This window comes from Adiantum capillus-veneris, chromosome 20, assembly GCF_014529385.1.
Source record: "Adiantum capillus-veneris isolate H3 chromosome 20, ASM1452938v2, whole genome shotgun sequence".
NCBI classification, from domain to species: domain Eukaryota; kingdom Viridiplantae; phylum Streptophyta; class Polypodiopsida; order Polypodiales; family Pteridaceae; genus Adiantum; species Adiantum capillus-veneris.
The window spans coordinates 153,752,696-153,759,801 of NC_140950.1; positions in this window are offsets into that span (position 1 = coordinate 153,752,696).

The following is a 7,106-nucleotide window of genomic DNA, read 5'->3' on the forward strand; positions in this document are numbered from 1 at the left end:
GTGTTGAGAAGAAGATGACGGAAGATCTAGAGGCTAAAATCAACCGATTTTGCATGCTTCACAATCCAGTGATGCAAAAGTGGATTTCACAATATGAGGATGCAAAGCAAGAGCGACAAAGGGCACGAATCGAGTGGAGACGCGGAAGACGACCATCGATGCACTATCCAGCGAGTCTGGAGAGCCTACCAACCTTCATGAGCTTAAGATGGTTGCACAACCAATTGAAAAGCGCACAACAATGCGGTGACGAAGTGACTGAAGAAGAGTGGGAGTACTCTCGGGGTTGCGCGACCAAGGTAAGTTTGCAATGTACGACTAGCAAGTGACTTTATTTATAAACGTTTGAACGGCCACTCATAATCTTTGTTCGTTGTAGTATAAGTCATACACAGCAGCATGGTGTAAAGGTCGACATTTTAGGGTGGAACGAATCGACAAAAAGCGTTTTACTCAAGATTGTGGAATCATGGCAAAATTTGAACAGTCTAGTCGACGACGTTCCTCTGATGCAGATCCTGTGGTGGCGGAACTCACTTACTTCGGCACGCTGTAAGAGATTTTGAGGATCGATTACAGAGGATTTTTTGTCGACTTGTTCGACGTGCAATGGTTCAAGATAATCATGGAGGGTCGCAACGCTACTGTGCGTAGAGGAGAGTCTGGTTTTCTTGAGGTGGATTCTACTAAGAAATGGACTGACCTAAGAGACACTTTCGTACTACCCGAGCATTGTGAACAAGTAAGTATATAAATAGTTAACATCCCCCTTTTACAAGTTATGTGCTTGAAAGCTCTCATGTAAGTTATGTGGCTCTGGCAGGTAATATTTCATCCTACAAAGTCTACATCAAACTGGTGGTACGTCATAGAGGTAGCCCCTCGTAGTGCAAGGACGTATGAAGGCTACCATGTGCCAATCACAACGACATCAATGGAGGAGATCAGAGAAGATGCTCAATCAGAAGCCGCTGCGGTGGTGCCAGACGAGCATCAAGATGATACTACTCTATATGGGGTGCATGCAGAGGAGCTACAAAATGAAACAGAGGATATGTGTTTAAACGGAGAGCTCTATATAGATATAGGAAGTTATGCCGAGTTATGCGAGGATGAGAGAGAGATCTCTTAAAGCCACAAATATTGTATTTGAACAATTTTGCTCCGTGTTGTAAAAGCTCTGGCTCTCTAAGTACCTTCCATGGTGTATAACGCTCTTTTCTACTCGCGCTCACATCTTTTGATTGAAAATTCTGAGTTTTCGACTTGCCTCTTCTATCACTCGATTCATTGCGTCATTGTATTTATATGTGTCATTACGTCATTGTATTTAATGGTCTTTGCGTCATTGTCTACTCTATTCATTCAATATTAAGTTTAAATATTCGTGTGTTTAATGCAGGTATGGATGATGAGGAGTTTCTTTCTTCTTTGTCACCGCAGCAGAGACAGTGGTACGTGGAGCGTCATCGCTCTGGCGCATCATCGCGCGTTCCTACACCATCCGCATCTCCCTCTCTTTCGGAGCATTCGGGGCACTCCGAAGCTTCGGCGTCGACGAGACGAGCTTCACACTCGTCTAGACACCGGCGCTCTAGTGGTGGCGGTGGCGGTTGTTGTGGGGATTCCGCCACCGATGCCTCCACACCGCCTCGTGTTCGACGAGGCTCTTTACCCTCCCCTTCTTTGCCCACCCCCACATCAGCCACAACATCGCCATCTACGCCAGGTTTTGCACGGCTGACTGTTCCTAGAAGCTACACACCTCTACCTACTCCGCCAGGAGCCACCCCACTCGACACTCCTCGCTTCGGGACCCAGACGCCGGTGGAGACACCTGACGTCCGTACCCCCATCGACACGCTGCTAGAGACCCCTGTCGGGACACCCAGGTTCACGCATCACCGGCCAGAGGGCTTGCCTTACTCCGTCGACATCAGCGGCGGCATCATCATGGATGATGACGGCAAGAAGGTGATCTCACCCATGCGTGGTCTTTGCTCTCAGCTGTTTAGACACTACATACTAAACAAATGGAGTGAAGTACCAAGTGATTTAAAAAACAGAGTCATCAGCATACTTCATGATGAGTTTCCCGTTCCAACACGGGATCAGCGCTTCAATGAAGACCTGATGAAGATTCGAATGCGCGAATACTGCAAACACAAGCGTTCCGAAGTGCAAAAAGCAATCAAGAATGGGTGGAACAGGCCAGATTGGCTGGCCAAAGAAGATTGGAAGAATGCGAAGAAAGCAGTGCGCGAGAATCTCGACAAGTGGAAGCAACAAAGGGATGCAGCCAGAGCGCGAGTAGAGGCAGGGAGCTCGCACCACTTGGGGAGCGGTGGATGGGCATCATTTGAGGCCGATTTTGTAAGTCTTTTCACATTGCTCTTTATGCATGTTCAATAGTTTAGGGTTTATGAGTTTTTTAGTTCTAACATAATGAAATCTTTGTATGTTTTGACAGTGGTCGATGACAGGACGTGATCCCACACCGTACGAGCGCGAGTACGCAGGCAGGAAGGGCTTAAACGCTCTGATGGACATTCTCAGTTCTCGCGGCGGCATGGTTAGTATTAGGGTTTACTCTTTTTTATTTTTTGTATTGTTTTATAAATGTCGTTATATGTTTATACTTACTGAAAGCTGTCTTATTGTCTTTTTTTGCAGAATCTGACAGATACGCCGCTTGGACGCGATGAGACGTCTGACTAGACGACGTCAATTTAGCCGTAGCTAGATAGCATTAGTTTAGGGTTTCTCATAGCTTATGTATCATGAGACGGATTTTATACGTCTTTTTGAACCATGTATATTATTACATTTGTCACCGGAGTTCCTTTTGCCAATCAATTCTTTATGCCTATGATGTTGTACAATTGTCATTATTACATTTGCCAATCAATTCATTTTGCCTATGATGTGTACAATTGTCAATTTTGCAAACAATGCGTCTTGTGGGTTACTATTTTGGGTCTATTATCTATCTTTTCACTTTTTTAAAAAAGTGAATCAAGTACAATATGGTTGATGGGTTGAATGCCCTGACACCAAAAAAAAATTCTCTCGGGAGTCGCTATAAGCGTCGCTATTTATGGCTCTATAGCGTTGCTATGAGCGTCGCTATAGTCTTCTGTGTAAACGTCGCTATATGCGTCGCTATATAGCGACGCTCATAGCGACGCCTATAGCGACGCTCTCGTAGCGACGCTCGTAGCGACGCCGGGGGTTATAAAAACCCAATGTATTTCCGTCGCTAACAGCGTCACAAGAGCACACAACCTCTTTTAGTGCGCTTAGGTATTTAGTCACTTACCGCTCAAGAAGGACTACTTCGTATTTAGGCTGTTGAAGGCTACACGTTTAGAGCTAGCCGCTTATTGTTAGCCGCTCAATGCTAGCCACAAAAGAACTTCAAAAAACGAAGTAAACTAACGCAATTGGACTTCAATAGCACATACAGACTACAAAAATGCAAAAAGATTTTAAAAACACACTTATGTCAAACCCTAATATATAGGCATTGACCAATAATGACGAGATTATTACCCGGTGGTCCTGATCATTGTGCACCTCTAGACCGAGGTAGGAGGAGATCGGGCATGGCAAGAGAATGTGAGGTTGTCAGAGCTAGCAGCATATGATAGAAAAACCGCAAATGGACTATAGAAACACAACAGTCTTAAGAAGTGACTTGTGTACTTCAGGAACGCAAATGGACTTGGACAAATGAAGTAAAATAACACAATAAGACTTCAATAGCTCACATTTACTTCAAAAACCCTAATATATAGTCAAAATGACTTATGTACTTCAAAAATACAAACGAACTTTGATAAACAAAGTAAAATACCGCAATCAAATTCAATAGCATACACAGACTTAAAAAACCCTCATATATAGTCATTGACCAATAAAGACGAGATTATTACCGTGTGGTCCTGATCTCCGTGCACCTCTAGAGCAAGGTGTGTGGAGATTGGGCATGTCTAGAGAATGCAATGTTGTTAGAGCTAGCACAAATAGTAGAAAAACGCAAATAGACTTCAAAAGCGCAAAAGTCTTCAATAATAACTTGTGATGTTCAAAAATGAAAATGGACTTCGACAAATGAAGTAAAACAACACAATTGGAATTCAATAGCACACACAAACTTTGAAAATCCTAATATATTCATTGACCAATAAAGAGGAGATTACTACCCTACGGTCGTGATCTCCGTGCACCTCTAGACCGAGGTGTGCGAGGATCGGGCATAGCTAGAGAACGTGACGTTGTCATGTAGTTAGTGTTATGTACTTATAAGAAGAGTGATTTAATTATTGCTGCATCATTGGTAGATAAAGTATGGATAATAGAATGGTGTGTCCTTGTGCGCATTGCAAGCATCAGATCTTTCAAAAACAAAAAATCTGCAACCAGCACATATGCAATAACAGTCTCTTTCCCATAGAGCAACTACAAGACCTGCGTTATCAATCTCATGGTCCGGAGGCAATAGATCAACCTCTACAAGTAGATATTTCTCCAAGTTCATCCTAGAGAGATGATTTTCAAACGAACAGCCATCAACTGAGTCCACCCAACCAATGCCCAATTCCACATTTCAAGAAGTATAGATGGAGTAGATTCTAGACGTGTTCTTTGACATGGATCCCATCATTGAAAACATAGAAGGCAAAAAAATTTAAGAAAATAATGTGAACCAACCTCATTCATCCCGTCTATATTGAAGGCATGATAGCAACAATAAAGAGCACAAGTAGATGCAAACTCTTGCACATATGCCGCTTTACAATGGTGCAAAAATCTCAGTGTTCTATGTACCACTTTGGCAATGCTTAATTTGCAATCTGTCTCTACGTGTGGTCTGATGCCTCTGTCATAGAACTTTTTAGGTAAATACATTGTATCCTAATCATGCCAAGGTGCAAGTTACAATTCAATAATAAGATGTGCTCACTTGTCACTTGTTGATGTAACAATAGGTTGCTCTCAATGAGAAAATCTTACGAGAAGGCAATTACATGCACCCTACCCATCCAACCGCTAAAATGATTCTTACTAACTTGGGATTTGATTATCACAAAATACATGCATGTCCTAATGATTGTATACTCTTTCACAATGAGTATGCAAATTTAAAACAATGTCCTAATTGTGGATTAAACAAGTATAGAGAGGACACACAAGGAAAATTTATCCTTGCAAAGGTCCTTTGACACTTTTCTACCATTCCAAGAATAAAGAGCATGTTCAGGTGCAAGTCTATAGCCGCTTTGATGACATGGCACTCAAATACTAGATCGACAGATGATGTGATGCGGGTATCTTCTTACTCTCATGTATGGAAGCACATAGAAGAAAGTTGGCCTACATTTAACGATGATCCTTGATGTATCCGCTTTGGTCTGACAATGGACGTAGTAAACCCATTTGGATTATGGAGTTCGTCATGGAGCACGTGGCCTATTTTATTGGTTAATTATAATCTTCCACCATGGCTAGCTATCAAGAAGGGCCATCAATTGTTGTCACTAATCATCCCAAGAAAGTACAAAGCAAAGAAAAATGGATGTCTATCTGGCACCATCTATAGAAGAGCTCTAAATCTTGTGGACATGGATCGATGTGGTTGATATGTCCCAACCAATTGGATGACGAAATGTACATGTGCAATTAATTCTCATGTTGTCCATGCATGATTGTCCAGGCTTTTTTGAGTGTTCAGGTAAGTGCCTTTGAAACCCTCACACACATGTTAATCCTGGCTATGCCAACGCTTTTATATTCTAATTTTATGATTTTTCAGGCTTGAGTTACTCGGGCAATCATGCATGTTCAAAATGGGCTCCTTGACTCGGCTTCCGCTGCTTTGATCATTTGAGTAAGATAATTTATGAGGAGCATGGTAGATTTTTGCCTGAAGGACATGAGCTACATGGACCAAACATATACAAACATGACATGCATCCACTGAAAGCGAGTGATTGGAAAAACATGTGGCTGGAGAGGGGAGATTTCATGCCACCCAGAATGAAAAGAATTTCTATTTTCCATGAACTCCCTTAGTGGAGTGACTTGCTAATTAATCATCTTCTCGACCCAGTGCACATCTTCAAGACTGTGGGGGAGATCATATGGAAAACCATCCCTGGAAAAAGGGAGAGAAAGGCCCAAAGAGATGACCTACAGGATGTGGGTTGAATGCCAGAGATGTGGCCTTGACTTAAACCCAATGGAAAGTTTGCTATACCAAAAGGTCCATGGGTTTTGAGTTGTGCAAAAGAGAAACAAGTGAAGAAGACTATATCTTCATTCAAGATTCCCACTGGGTGCATGCGATGTTTGAAAATGGCTTTTACAAAAGATGACAATCTTAGTGGTCTTAAGTCCCAGGATTGGCATAATTTTTTACAGTTTATCTTACCAATTTCCATAAGGATTGTTTGAAAGATGACATTAGAAGAAAAATCTATAAAATCAGTGAGTTGGTACGCTGGATCAGTTCAAAAGAGATAAGAAAAGAGAGCAATGATGCAGCACACTTAAATGTTGTTGAAGCAGTGTGTATGGTGGGAAGTACTTTCCAACAAACATTCTTAGCATCCAAATGCATCTACTTGTGTATGTGGTCGATGAAGTTGCAATTTCTGGGGTAGTCTATAGCAAGTGGATGTTCTTCTTGGAGAGATTCATGAAGACTTTAACACTAGCCTTGTAATTGGACACTCAAGTGTCCTGAGACATTGAAGTTTCTTGCAAAAGAAAACAGATGAATTTTGGTGAATTTTTCTAGTATACTTATGATTTATATAGATTGTAAAACGTTCATGATCATATAGATCAGCACTTCAATTATGCTCCTAAATTTTGTTTCAGTCAAGTTAGAGCTTACTAGTGCGCAAAATTTAGGTGCCTACGGAATGAAATTTTGCATGCACCTGCTTTCCACTGCCATGCAGAATCTTAGCATGCATGACTTCGTGTGAGGCATTGTTTAATCTAGGGACTCTTTGGTCAAATTGATAAGCAAATTCAAATTTAAAGTGGCCAATTGGCACGCCAAAACTTCAAGTTGGTTTAAAATGAAACCTGCTACC